The sequence below is a fragment of the Megalops cyprinoides genome, chromosome 22 (genome assembly GCF_013368585.1).
Source record: "Megalops cyprinoides isolate fMegCyp1 chromosome 22, fMegCyp1.pri, whole genome shotgun sequence".
Classification (NCBI taxonomy): Eukaryota; Metazoa; Chordata; class Actinopteri; order Elopiformes; family Megalopidae; genus Megalops; species Megalops cyprinoides.
This window is the reverse complement of record NC_050604.1, coordinates 10,538,741-10,553,463: the sequence shown is the minus strand read 5'-3', so window position 1 is coordinate 10,553,463 and position 14,723 is coordinate 10,538,741. Positions and strand designations below refer to the sequence as shown.

At 38.6% G+C, this 14,723-nt stretch overlaps 1 protein-coding gene across 25 annotated transcripts in view; it reads left to right on the top strand.

The window, feature by feature from the left end:
- LOC118769682 (receptor-type tyrosine-protein phosphatase delta-like) overlaps positions 1-14,723 on the top strand; it is a 236,546-nt gene that overhangs the window by 132,999 nt on the left and 88,824 nt on the right. The window lies entirely within an intron of this gene.

Sequence of the window (14,723 nt, the reverse complement as noted above, 5' to 3'; positions counted from 1 at the left end):
ACACTCCAAATTCTTACTCTCTCATAGTTTCAGATAGACCAACACACACATCCACTCTGTATGCAAATGCTTATGATTGGTGCACTGCAGTGAACCATAATCTCAGTCGCTTTTTTTTCTGAAATAATGAAAGCATTGCAGCATGGTAAACAGCAGACCTCCACAGAGCCCCAGACCAGGCCAATTACAAGCCATCATCTGCAAAAAAGATTAGAAAAAATTGTTATTGAAGCAATCTGGAAGAATAATGATAATGGGAACAGGCTGGCAATAGCAAATTCAATTTTGCCAAATGGAGTGCGAGATTGACCCAGAGGACTGAGAGAGGCTGTGCACGACTGACACCCTTGAACCTTGCTGTTGGTGGACATTAACGCTGTCTGCTTCCAGGAGATCAGGCTTTTATCATCTCCAAATGCAAAAAATTATAGTTCAGATAAAAAGTTATAATGGTGCTTTGGGTATGTTTGAACCCTGTATGGCACTATTGGTATATCTGTCTATATATGTGTCTGTGTGTGTATATAGACACATATGTAGACAGATATACTTAAATTTCTATCTATATTTAAATTGTGGTATGATATATGTATGTTAGTCATAACTGTTGGGCACTTTACACATGCTGAAGTGGTTGAATGCTTTTTTACTGAGCTGGTGATTCTTTGATCAACACACACAGACATAGACACATACACACTATTATTATTATTATTATTATTATTATTATTAGTATTATTATTATTAGTAGTAGTAGTAGTAGCAGTGGTAGTAGTAGTAGCAGTAGTAGTAGTATTATGCCAAATTACTTGTCACTACTACAATACTCTAATGGCTTTATGAGACACTACCCTTGGATTAAGAGAAAATGTACTGTGATCCAGTTAAGGTAGGCCAAGGCAACTCACTGGTCAAATCCACAGTTTTGCTGTGGAAAGAGGACATTTATTTTATTATGTATTTATTTATTTTATTATCATTATTTATTTATTTATTTTATTGGTGCTCGAGAATAGGTACTGATGAATGACTCCATGTGTATAGCATGCTTGGATGCCTTGCATGCATAACCACTGTCCCTGTGTCACTCAGGCCTAAAACATGCACACATGCAGCAATGCTTGTGATGTCATACCCCTGTATCAGAAGAACCCCTGTATCACAAGTATTGAGATATTGTGTAAACAGGCTTCATTACACAGTAATTGCTCTGTGGTAATGTCATGTAATGACACATGTGTACATTCATAACACATTCATAGTACTCTTATTCAAGTATTTTTGTGTAATTAGGTACAAATACTGCGCAATTTGCATAGATCTCATTTTATAACACTTACATAGTACAGACATATGTAATCACACATAGTACCAAGCCACTCTGTTGTAAAGACCCTGCCAAAGAAAATCGAATAAAAATGACTAATGACCAATCAGCGGGTACTTTATGAATGAACTCACAGGGTTATTGCATTAATGTGGCTGCTGTTGTTGTTGAGTTGCTGTCCTCATCATATTTTTGCTCAGCATTTCCATGCATGTGGGATTCGGGGGTTTTTTGGACCCCTGGCCATCATGCTTCGAGGAAGCACTGTATCTGCGGGTGCTTCGCTCGCGTGCCCCATGCTGGGTTCTCAAGTACTGCCATAATGGCCTGCTGCTGCCAGGGGGTGTTGCCGTGGGGACGGTGGGAAGACTGCGCCAGCTTTCACCCCCGGTCTCCGGCGGGAGGAAATGGAAGGGGAAAGCAAAGTAAGAGAGTGGATTTTATCACCGAGTAGCACTCGGGAGCGTGGAGGTAGAGGTAGAGGGAGAGGCAGGGGGCCAGAATGTCCAGTGAGCCAGCTGTGTTGTGGCCCAGGGTTTAAATGTCCACCTTTGTGGATTGCACTTTATGTCCATTGTTTTATGCAGGTTATTTCTCTAACTTGGTTGATTGGTTCATGACACAGGTCAAACTGATAGCAGATTTGTATGGAGGAGTTAAGTCGGACAGAAGGTGACAAATGTTTCGGAAGGCTGAAATGCAGTCTCGCCACAACAACGTGGGGACATTAATGGCTGCCACTGAGAAAGGGGGGGGGGGGGGGGTGGTTAAACGCCAGTGAGAACTAGAGTGATAAATGGTGCAGGTCCAGGAGTGAAAAACTAAAGGCTAAAAAGAGGATGGGTGTGAAATCGAAGTCAATTCCACAGAACCCTCCCTGCCCAATGATTTGGTCCAGAAGGGTGGCTGGGAAGATTGTCTTCAGGATGCAATAACCCAGGTTTCAGAAAAGTGCATTATGAATTCTGACACTGCCCCCGTGGAAGTTTAATGATTAATGAGAGCTCCGCTTTCCTGTTTGGGAGAAGTTGTTGGAGGCAATATTTTGTAGAGAATGTCTATAAATAGCTTCCTAACACTGAGGAGCATCTATTACACCTTGTCTTCTGGTTATCGAAGAGTAAGTGGATATTGCCCCGGTTAATTTTCCCACACACAAAAAAAAAAAAAAACAAGAATAAGTAAATGGAATATGTGGACCATAAGAGGCCTTTTATCCCCACAGGACAAAAAAGAGTAAAGATAGCATGTCTTCAGCCGTCTGTATCTATTCAACAAGCTATAGCATTAAACAGTCTAAGGCACTCATTATCACTCCTTTCTGTGTATAGTTTTCATCAAAATACACAACATATAACATTTATACAAATATTAACAACAAGCAAAACTAATCAACTGGTAAAGTTAGGCAACATGATTCAAATGAGCAGTAAAAATGTGGGAATTACATTAGGCAATTGGATTCAGTTCTGTAGCTAATCCATATGAGAATCAGAATCATTCGTCAATCATTACTTACACAAGTGAAAACAGTAAATGTGTCAAGATTCCATAAAGGGTTAGTTCTCAAGGATAAATTGTTTTGTATCAATTAGATTCATAAAACATGTAGTTAATAAACCAAACCATCCCAGTGAACAATTCATTCAAAATATTTGTATATCCTTGATGACGAATCAGACCAGCATTGCAGAAAAGCATTGCATAAAAAGAGTATAATTCAATTATACATCCAAGCCAGTAAAGAAAGAAAGAGAAACTGAAGATCCAGAAATATGCCATTAGTAACAAGCTTTTGAACCTGCTGCCTGCAAACCGATTTGTGTAGTCAGGACCAACCACTAGGATTTATTTGTTGTGCCAGATTCACCATAGAGTACTCACTACTAACTAATTTCACATTTGTCTTCTGGACCTACATCTTTCTTTATCCTCATTATGTTTCACTATGAGTAATAAAGACTTCAATTTTAATTGCACCAGCAAACCCATAGAGGTTTTACTCTACTCTTTGCAACTTTGCAGATGAAAGTGGTGCAGGTAAATCACATATGCTCATTAGAAATGTAGGCTGCAGGTGTTTATGTGCAGTGGCATAACATATTGACATACTGTTATAAGACGTAGCCTTCACCCCATACATTATGTTAATGGTCATTTATCAGTAGGGTCAGCCATTTTGTTCTCATGGCATGCAAGCAAGGTGCCATGAGGTACTCAAGCCGAGAAACTCTTAAGGCTACGATGCTTCTTTAGTTGAACGAGAAGGTCTCTCACCACAATGGTTTAGAATTAGAGCGGAGAAACCCAGACAGGGGTCCTTGGTTTTTTTTTTTTTGTTCCCTTCTGCAATATGATGCTACAGTATTGGCAAACTGGGGTGTTCAGCATAAAGCCTTATACCTCATTTATGTCAATTATCTGTGAAATAAACTGTTGTAAACTGCCCACGGGTCCGATTCGCGTGAACACAATGGACAGTTTGAGTGTTCTGAGAAACAACAAACAACAAAAAACCATTTTACCCCCAGGGGTGTTTTTATGATGAGAGGGTTATTTATTTCTGAGCACTGGAAGCTGTGCAAAATTCCAGTCTTGCTAGAAGAGAAGACTTTGTGGTGTGGTGGTTGTTTTACTTGGTTTTGTGACCTTTGAGATGCCCATCATCCAGTCTGCAGAACCACTGATTACAGCTCTCGTCTGTCATTAAAAAACCTGCCCTCTGTTCCAAAGCCCTTTGTGTGGTATAATGAGGGACAGGTTAAAGAAGGAAAATCAAGTGTTGAGGGATGCCAATTTGTAATAGCCTTGCATTAACGATGCACTCCAAGCAGGGGGTGTGCACTTAGTGCTTTTAAGCGCATTTATACAGAAAAAACTTCTGGTTCTAATTGAGCTCATTCCTCCTGTACTTGCCATGTGAGACGCCTCCCCAATCCCTCACTAATTCAGAACGGGAGAAGTGTTACTTAGTAATTGGAAAGGGCAGACAGATGCTAAAATCATTTACGTGCAGATATGAAGGCCCACTAAAACTTAACGATACTCAGAGTCTCCTTGCTTGGGATTTCAAGGCTGACCAAGTGGAATACTGGAAGAGAAACCTTCAAGGCAACTTAAAAAAAAGCCTTCATGGTTCATGGCCTTCATTGTTAATACATGTCTGGATGACCCGTCATATACATTTGTCCACAATGTCTTCTTGACTGTTAACTACACCTCACTAAGAATGTGGTGCAAAAATGTCTGAGTGCAGTTCCTCAAATGGTTATTTTATTTTTTTTAATCACTTTCAAGTAAGAAGAGCTGTGATTATTTTTTTTTTTCCATGCGACTGAGAGTATGCAATCCAATAAAAAAAAAATATTCTGGTAACCCAGAGAATTCTGCTCTCCAGTGCCAAAAAGCAGCCATCACTTAAAGGGGAACATCCTCTCTGAGGTGTTTCCCTTGACTTTCACAGTATCTGACAGAAGGATATAGTTCTGCTGCTGCTGCAGAGGGAAGTATTTTGGGTAGGCACCAAAATGTGCAGTCACAGCTTGTGTACAGCTATTGTCAATGCAATAATGGCAAAGAAAGTGACTCAAAATGTTAAGCCTTCAGCAAAATGATATTAAACTAAACAGACAGATAAATTAATATGTAACATTTTGTATTAAATGGTGTATATTTATGTAATATATGGGAATGGTCCAAAATTGACTGTTGATATGTGTGAGTAATTCATGTTGAATTTTTGAAAAAAAAAAGGTGCTATAGTGGTATTGAAATGGAATGAGAGACTACATGAAACTCTGCCATCATTTGTACTGCTGTGGTTTCAAGCCTTTGTTGTCTTGCATGGTTTATCTGCTGTCTATTACTACCTATACAGTGGACAAAGATAAATATTCTGTATTCTGTTCATTAGAAAATATCTGGCATAGGCTGTTGATGCCTGACCGATTTTAATAAGAGTTATATGATATTCTTATCTCCTCTCCTATTGTATGACAGTATTCCTGGTGGTATTCACCAAGCTACAAACAATGATACAGAAAGAATTTGACTGCTAGTTGTTTAACCTTTCTCCCATTTTATAAAACACGAGTAAGAAGTCACAAAATATTACTCCAATTGATGTAGCCATTGTTATTTGCTTAAATTGTATTGCCTTGACATCAAGGTCATTTACCCAGTAGTGTTTATGAACTTACAAACAATAATGAAGACATGATGTGGCAGCTAAGTATTTAACCTTTGCCTCCATTGCAGAAAACATTCATATATCGCCATGATGTCTACCGAACACTAATGTAGCTTGTGGCATTTCTTCAAATGTGATTTCCTTTTCAGCAACGTCATGTTTTCTCTGCCTGTGCTGGATTGCCTTTGCAGACTCTTTCAGATCAGGTTTTCAGGCTTTGTATTAAATTTAGCTCCAGGGTTTGCTCAGAAATCTCTGAAAATAAACTACCGCAGGCTTAGAAACCTTATTAACCCACATCTAAAGGATGGAAAATAAGACGTACAGATATTTCAGATATACTGAGTGGTGAGCCATAGCACAAGCAAATGTTTTAAGCTTTAGCTGTGACAAAGTTTTTTTGTTTGTTTGTTTTGTTTTTCTCCTCTTAGTTATCACTAATTCGGATACTGAAATAACTTGATCAAATTTTTGCTGCCTCCGGTATATCTTTGACAGTATAGCTGTAGGAGAATTGGCACATAACAGGAATTTTGCAACAAGTTTACACACCCTCTGTCTTTGGGACACCATGACCATCTCATATCAGGTTAACTTCAGCAGTAAGTTACTATATATTAAGTATGAAATTCTTTATCGCATACATTGCATGTGCCGGCTGTAGTTGTTTGCAAAGCTTTGATAGTTTGACTTTCTTTTTTTTAATTTTCGAAAAACATGGCTGTCATATCTACATAAAAGTGTAGAAGCAACAAAATGCGGCCAGACATTCATCGATCATAATGGGCTGTGATCTTTCAGCAGCCTGTCATTAACTTTGCAGCCACGGGGACTCGCGGGCTTCATTTGTAATTCTCGTAGTGCTTCAAAAAGGTCACTCCGTGGGCACAAACACACAGCATAATTATAATCAGCCCCACTGCGTCCTGCACCTCTGCCCACAGAGTAACTTCAATGGATGAACTTTTGATCACAGTGATGTTAGAGGCAGATTGTGATCTTCGTATTTAGACCGTGGCATCTGATTCTGGAGTACTGGTTAATTATGATACAGTGCAGGGGAACTGGTGTGGAAGTTCCTGTAAAGTAGAAATTAGGATCGTCTACATTACCTCAAATAACTTTTGAAAGATTTAGGAGGGTCTTTCTTAAGGCCATGAGCCTTTTCTGAGGCATAGTTGCAGGGCAGTTCAGTGCATACATGGTCATGACGTATTATTTCATGACATCAAAATGCTGGTGATATTAAATGATTATTTTTCTCCAGCATAATTTGTTCCCTTACTTAATGAATTGAAAACTGGTATGTTCTTTCTTAGAAAGAAAAGGATAGTCAAAGGTTCAGTACAGTAAAATTGAAAGAAATTATGTGCAGGATATTTAACAATTGCAAAAGTAGCAATTGCTGTGCGCATAAAGTTAAGGGCAGTGAATGTATCACAGATCAAGGTGAGATATTACAGCTCAAGCATTCATTGTGCTTGCCTATTTAGTGTTGATGAGTCATGTATTACAGTGGATTAAAATAATCAGTGGGAAACATATTCTACTAAGAATGCTGTCACTTACAATTCGCTAGCTAATGCATGTAATTAATCACTTTGACGTGTTTGGTTTATAGGGTATTAATCATTGATACGCTGAACCTTTGTTGGAGGCGAGGCATTCATTTGTGAGATGGGTAATAATATTAAAGTAATCATTCTGCTACAAATGTATTTGGTTATCATAAACATTTGTTGTCCTTGTGTTGGAATAAAAAAAGAGCATTTAATACTGTGAAGTGACTGAGGTACTCCAGATATTGTTAGTTTGATAGAATGACTTTGATTAACTCAAGGTTCAATTGAGATTGTTCTAGAAAAAGAAGTTTTCAAGTTTGTCTTATGGATGGCACGATGATGCTAGTGTTAAATCAAAAATAACACAGGGAGAAGGAATATATGCACCATATTTTTGTCATACAGTTCACACACATAATTTATATGTATGCATTTATTTGTATCTTAATATTGTAAACATGTCTAATAATGTCATTAATAATGTAATTAATATTCTTGTAAATAACTGAAAAACTCATCTCACCTCTCTCTTTCTTTATATATGTATAATAATATACATATACATACACACATACATACACACGATTATGTCATTTATTTCAATTTCATAATGTAAAACAAGCTAAAAAGAAAAAAAAATGCAATTATACAATAATTGTTTTTGTACTGTATTCTGGTGATAATGTGGTTTAATGAAATGTTCTCTTGCGTGGTGGATAACAGCTGTATAAAACCCCAATGTGTTTTTGTGTCACTGTGTTTCCTATCAGATAATTAACTTTTGCAAACATAATGCAGAGACTACTGAGGGAGGCCAGCCACACAATTAAAGTTACTTATCAATTGCGCAGGGCCATTTTCTTTTCTTTTTTTTTCGTTTTCCATTTTGGAAAGTCTAAATGGCGCTTTGCCAACTGCAGTATTGTACTGGCTTCTATCAATCACACAGTCATTATAGATTCTCCCCCTTCTTTCAATGCCATAAGCAGTCTTTTTTTTCACCTGAAAAAAATATATGGAATAGAATCATGACTAAAACAACTCTGTATTAGTATTATTGTTTATATTCCTTGTGCATTCCACCTGGTTGTCAGCGACCGTCCACCAATTATCTGAAATGAAACAATGGAAAGGCATTTCTTCATTCTTATTAGATCTACTGCCAGGGGCAACATGAATATTCTGCTGAGATGGGAATCTTTTATGTGGAACAAAATTGATTATGATTTATTTTTAAGTGTTTGAGAGATCTGACTACAGCCACCTAATTGCATTTTAAGCTTGCCTAAGTTAGACTTAAACTTTAACTTGTCCTTTGGGAGACATTGGGGAAGGTGTGGAAACTGTCTCAGAGATACATTACTTAAAAGCAGTTCATTTTAAAACATTAAAATACATATAATGCAAGGGATATATGCAGTGCCATGTAGATTTATTAATTCCTCTGAATTAATAGCAACAAAAATCATAACAGAAAAAAAATATGCATATTGAACATTGGATATGTATTCAAAACAGGAAATTTAAAATATTATACTTTAATATCCATTGAGTTGCACTGAACAAACTAATTGTTCACAAATAATGAAACATAGTCAGCTTTGTGTCAGTAACTTGAAAAAAAAATGCCAGGGAAAATCTTCAACAAGTGTATGTTAAGTTATCCTCAATCTTCCTGCTCTAACTGGGCTTGCTGTCTGCAGCAGCCTTTGGACTGTGGTGACTTGGGAACGGGGGTGACTGAGGACAAGAGCATTTTCTATTCGTCTCTATTTCTTTTTTAAGACTCTTTTGCATCAGGTGCCCAGGTCTGGAGGCCGGAGCAGAGACCTTGCATAGCGGTGGCACCAAGCATGAGTAATGAGGCCTGACTTGTACTGGGAAATTCACATTGAACTCACACGGAGGGATCATTTGCTCTCAGCTTTGACCTATTAACTACTTTTCCAAAGGGGAATGTTCACGGTATTAATTGCTGGGGGGATAATGGAAGTCCACATTTGATTAAGTCCTCTCCTTGTGTTTCTAATAAATTAACTTTGATTAGCGGCTGTTGTTCGGGGCTGCGAGAGTGCTCTGCAAGGTAGGAATGTTTAAAAAGGGGCAATACGTGTGAAAAACACAGGGACTGACGGGTGATGTACATTTATCGAGCAGCACCATTAAATTTATGTACTCCTGCTTCTTTTTGGATGTTTTTTAAGATACACCCATGAACAGAAAGGTGAAATGTCATTTACAATTACCAGAAAAAAAATGGAAAAATAAATGATCAGAAATATAATATTTTCCATTTAATCATATTTTTCTATTAAAAAATACAAAAAACAATTGAAGGTCTAAATATATATATATATATATATATATATATATATATATATATAGCTGTGGAAATGGGTTATAAAAAGCATTTCAGGCCATGGAATAATGAATATTAGCATGGCTTGGGGGTTGCAGGTACTTGCCATTATCAACAGCTGTAACCAATGCCCCTGGCCATAACAATGAGCCACCTGGACATTTCCTTCCTCTTCCCTATTGCTTTATCAGCTAACCCCAGGAATCAATCAACATTCAGCCTTCATTTTTGCTCACAATTTACTGCAAATTTGACTGTTTCCCATCACAACCAGAGTTTGGTGAGTTCATTTGTTTAAATAAATAAATAAAGCAGTTCCATTTGTTCTGAAAAAAGGTTCAATTTTCATGTATTTGTGAGCCACACGTGAGGAAAAATGTTGAATAAATTAAGAGCTAAGTGTCAAAAGGATATAAAAACATCACAATAGCCTTAAAAGCAAGCCGGCTAAATCGGGCCGACAGTAGGTACTACGTGTAATTTAATTATAATACTTATATTTTCCGCTGTCCTCCGCTTTCATTTCAAGAAATGAAAAGCTGTTTATAGGCAAACTTTGTATTCTCCAGCAAGAGGATGACCATCAGTATGCGTGTGCCTTCCAATTTATTTGAAGTGTTTGTTGTTCTCTGTTTTTCTCTGGCGCTTACTTCGTGGCACATCTTAGTAATGTGTTCTGCCCTGTATCTTCCAGGGTTTTTCTGCCTTTGTGAGTTTTAGTGCTTTCCATACGCACATAAACCAGAGTGTGGTCACCGCTCTGATTGCTCATTCTGGAGAATGATTTTTTTTTTCCTGACCGGTAATTAGCTGTATAAAACGAGGGAGGATCCCAACACTTAAAACCAGAGGACTAATCACTGTGAAAATGCAGTCTGGCAGAGGCCTTGATTGCTCTCTCTACACGTGTGTGCAGTGCTGGGCTTGGAGTGTGTGAGTGATGATGCTTTTGTCAGGAGGCCCCAGCAGCCATCGAATCAGCCTGATAATTCATCAATATTTAAACACAGATATAGCAGGACTAAAAGACTGCAAATGAGGTTAATGGCATCTTTAAACGTTCCTTTTCATCCTATCTTCCTAATTGCCTAGAAATTTGTCAGACTGCCACAGAAATGTTAGGATTAATTAGCGTTCTGTTTTTTTAAAAAATTCACAGATGAAATTGGGTTTTCCCAAGCATATGGAATTTAATGTCCTTCTGTGCAATGATATACGTAATACTCCTCAGTCAAATGCAAGGAGTCCTATAAGAGCTTCACAGTGGTCACTTGTCAGCTGTTTTCAGCATAAACACAGATGTGATTTAAAGTACTGTAGTACATCAAATCACACTTGAATTCATTAACAAATGCAATTAATCCATCGAAAGTGTGTTATCCTCTATGCTAGGTTTACCCCCCTTTTTCAGAAATGGCTTGCTTTCACAGCTTTACTGCATATCAGGATTATCTTCCATGATGCGCCGCTGGTGTACTTCAGAGACTGATGCGAACTTCAGAGCTTTTAAGGACCTCACAGCTGGGGTCAGCATTCTAACTCACAAGAAAACACGAGACAGAAAAATAAATGGGCTGTTGTTTTCAATTTAACTTTTATTCAGATGTTATTTTATGTAGATTTCTAAAGCACTTTCTTTTGTTTACTCCCCACCCCCCCAATCCACCCAGAAGTCCCGCGCTAAAAAGTAAAGAGAACAGGAAAAAAAAAAGGCGTTAGATTTGAAAAGCAGCCTGTAGCGCCTGTAGCATCCGAAAAAGAAGAAAAAGAAAGGAAAAAAAGGGAGCATAAGTAGGTCGCTTTTTGCGACGGTCTGCTCTGTCCCCAAACGATGCTGTGCCTTATTTGTGAATCCATCCACTAAAGGCCCGAACCTCACATTTTAAAGATCGGCTGGAGCTTTCAGCCACCAAATTATTCATACCGTGTCTGCCCACGTTAAATTGAAAACGGAGCGGTGGGAGGCTGTGGAGCGGAACTTCCTTTCATTAAGTTAGTGAATATGACAGGGTTATATAATGTCCCAGAGAGTGCCGTGCACGTCACTAACCTTTTAGCTTGCACAGGCTTTACACTTTTCATTTGTTTGTGGGCGAGGGCTTAACACTGGATTAACTGAGCAAGTCCCTGTATTAATTCAGGTAGATTAAGCTTGCCCTGACAAAGCGGTATATATCCAAGAGAAGGAGGGGGATAGCTAGGTGCTGCATCCTGTTTGGCTCCTGCTTATTTGTTCTCGGGGCGAAGCTTAGAATTTTTTAAAAGCGAAAGCAATTTCTTTCCCCCTTGTCGTCCTGGTCTGGTCCGTCGTAAGCTTTTAAGTAGGGATTTTCTCAAATACCCCGAATGCCATTAGTACAGATTTTGTGACGTTGAGTGACTGCAGAATCTTTGATGTCACATACCATGACTGGTATGATCATATTGTGGGATTGGTGTACAGCGTTGGTAGAGAAGTTGTCAAAAAGTAATTCTTCATAAATCCGTTTCTGATGCAGGGAGGCAGAAAACTAGGCATCGCTTATGTATCAAATTATGTTTCGGCTGGAGCGGGGCACATAAAACAGCATGTCAGCTACTGTATGTGGCATTTATTTATTCATGCGCTGTAACTGTATACAAAAGCCGAGGATCTGTCTGGAGAGGTGTCTAGAGGACAGCTGTGGCTCGTTGCATTCCCATGTAATCCTCGGGTGTCTGTAACAGCACACAAATGATCCTAATTTTAGACCCAACCATGATCTGGCCACCAGCAGATTATTTGCACCTCTGCCAAAGGGCATTACTGGTTCAGGTACAGATCCAGGCGCCATGGAGACCATGCCTATGAATTAATAGTATAGTAATAATGCAGGGGTAAGGGTGATAGAGATATTCCAGGCAATTTTGATAATTAATGCCATGACATGACAGGGATAAATGTTGATAATAATGAATAAAAATGCACTGTAGAATACTTTGTTTTATGAGATGTTGTCTAAGGGTTTATTTGACTGTCCACTTAATTTTGCTCAACATTCCACCAGTGAAATATTTCTGTTACTAGAGTGCCAAATTCAGAAGACATCTCAACTAGTGTGTGTATCAGGAGGTTTTGGGGAGCAGGATTGAACTGTGAAGCCTATGGGCTTGTAACTTGTAACCTAGTGCTATTTCACTGGGACTGAGACCATGGGCGGAGCTGGTGTAGGGAATACTTATATAGAATGTATATATGACATTGCATGCAGTCACCTGAAGCATGTTGTCTTGTAAATTTCTTTTTATAACAACACAGAAGAATAAAATAACCTATTCCAGACTTTGTAGTGTCATGTCTTAGCGGGAATGGTTTATTTTTGTCTCTAAATAAGGGTGTTACTTTTTTTCGTACTTTTTTTTTTCGTTTTTTCTTAGTGCTGCTGTATATAGACAGAGCCACGACTCCTTGTTGAGCAGTTTATTAAAATGGAATAATGAGCCGTACCTTTACAGCCATGTGGCCTTTAATAATGACCCTCTAAAATGATTACTGACACACTAACAGTTGTTTTCCACTGCAGGACAGATGGAGTCACACCTTAATTTCCTCACCGTAATCTCCCAGGACTGGAAGCATAATATTTTAAACCGACTTCACGGAGCTGATAGGCTTAGAGGATGACACAATTTTTCAGATGCAGAAACAAGAGGCAGCAATCTCTCAGTTTGTTTTTTTTTTTTTTTGCTGTTTTACATTTTACACAAGCTGTGATAACACAAAGGTCATCACGTTTGACTGGGGAAGCGAGTGGGAATCCTCTGAACCGATCAACCAGGAAATAATGGATTCGGTCCAGAAATCAGGAGAAATGAAGCAGTCAGGGCTGTTCTGGCTGAGAAGAAGTTGCACAGATGCTGTGTGTACAAGCAAAAGTGCAAAAGAGGTTATGTTCGGAGGGACTGGTTTAGGATGCAGCGCTGCTCCTGGAGTTAAACCTGGAATACCTGATGAGGAGCTTTTTTTACCAACACACTGTCAAGGTGGACTGAGATTGCATTACTGTCCACGTAGTTGTGTCACACAAAGAAAGCACTGCTTTATTTCCACTCCCATCCATGATAGCTTGCTTTTCCTCCCCTTTAATAGTAACACTTCAATGCAAGACACCAGGGTCCAGAAACCCTTAAGGATTTGCCAGGTGGAAGCCAGCCTTCTGACCCCAGTGGCCCAGAGGTCTGGAAGCATGGCCTTTCAGGGATTAATGAAACCTAAGTGTGTGTCTTTTCTTTTATGTGCCATTAGCTTAAGCAGTGTTGTTAACATAAGAGGGTACTGATTGTGATCAGCACTTGCATTGGATCTGAATTTAAACAGAAGGTTGACGTAGGTGATTCCAGGTCTCTCTGAAAGCAGTTGTGCCTGCATTCAGACTTCCAGCTGGAGAGAGGACAGCTCTGAATGGAGTCACTCATCACAGAGTTGTGCTCTGTAACACACCTGACCACAGAACCAAAGTGTTTATGAACACAAAGTCAAACCTTTGCTTTAATGGAGTCTTACACAAAACATACATAGAGGTCACATCCTGGTTCACTTAGTATTTACAAATATTTATATATTCATTTATTTTTGCAATGACACAGAAAATAAAACTGCTAATATTTAATGAGTCATTTGAAGATTAAAGTCCGTAGCTTCACTGTTTACTTGTTTATTTATTCATTTATTCAAGTAAACCAGCACATAAAATTCCCTGAAAGCAGACAGCTAAAATTAGAATTTATTAAACAATATTAACAAATGGCAACTGCATCATTATTTTCAGACATGGCATCTCGTCTCATCTCATAAAACCTTTTTTTTTTATTCTTATTTCAGAAAACAAAACAGACAGTCAGCTGGGCATAGTCTTACTGTAGCTTCCCATGGCATTTACAACGGATAATTCATTCCGGACCTCTGGTGTTCATAGTGCAGGAATATTCATTTTGCCACATAAACCTGTCACATGTTCCAGATGCAATCCTGTCTCACACCTTGTATCTGTCACACATGTTGTACGAGCAAGATGGAAGCAAGAAAACCCACATCTGGGGGGGCTGCCCTTTTGTCTGCATCTATGATTGTTGCATCACTTGAAGGCAATATGCAGCACAGTTCCTGAGTTTCACCTGTAATGGTTACTTAACAATAGCATGGATGTCCTGAATGCGACATTGGTTTTCCATACCAGAATCATGTAGCTCAGGTGATGTTGGGGTGAGGGTCCATTAGAAATTAATGGATTTCTTCCCTGGTAATGCAGGAATCATCATTGACTTTAA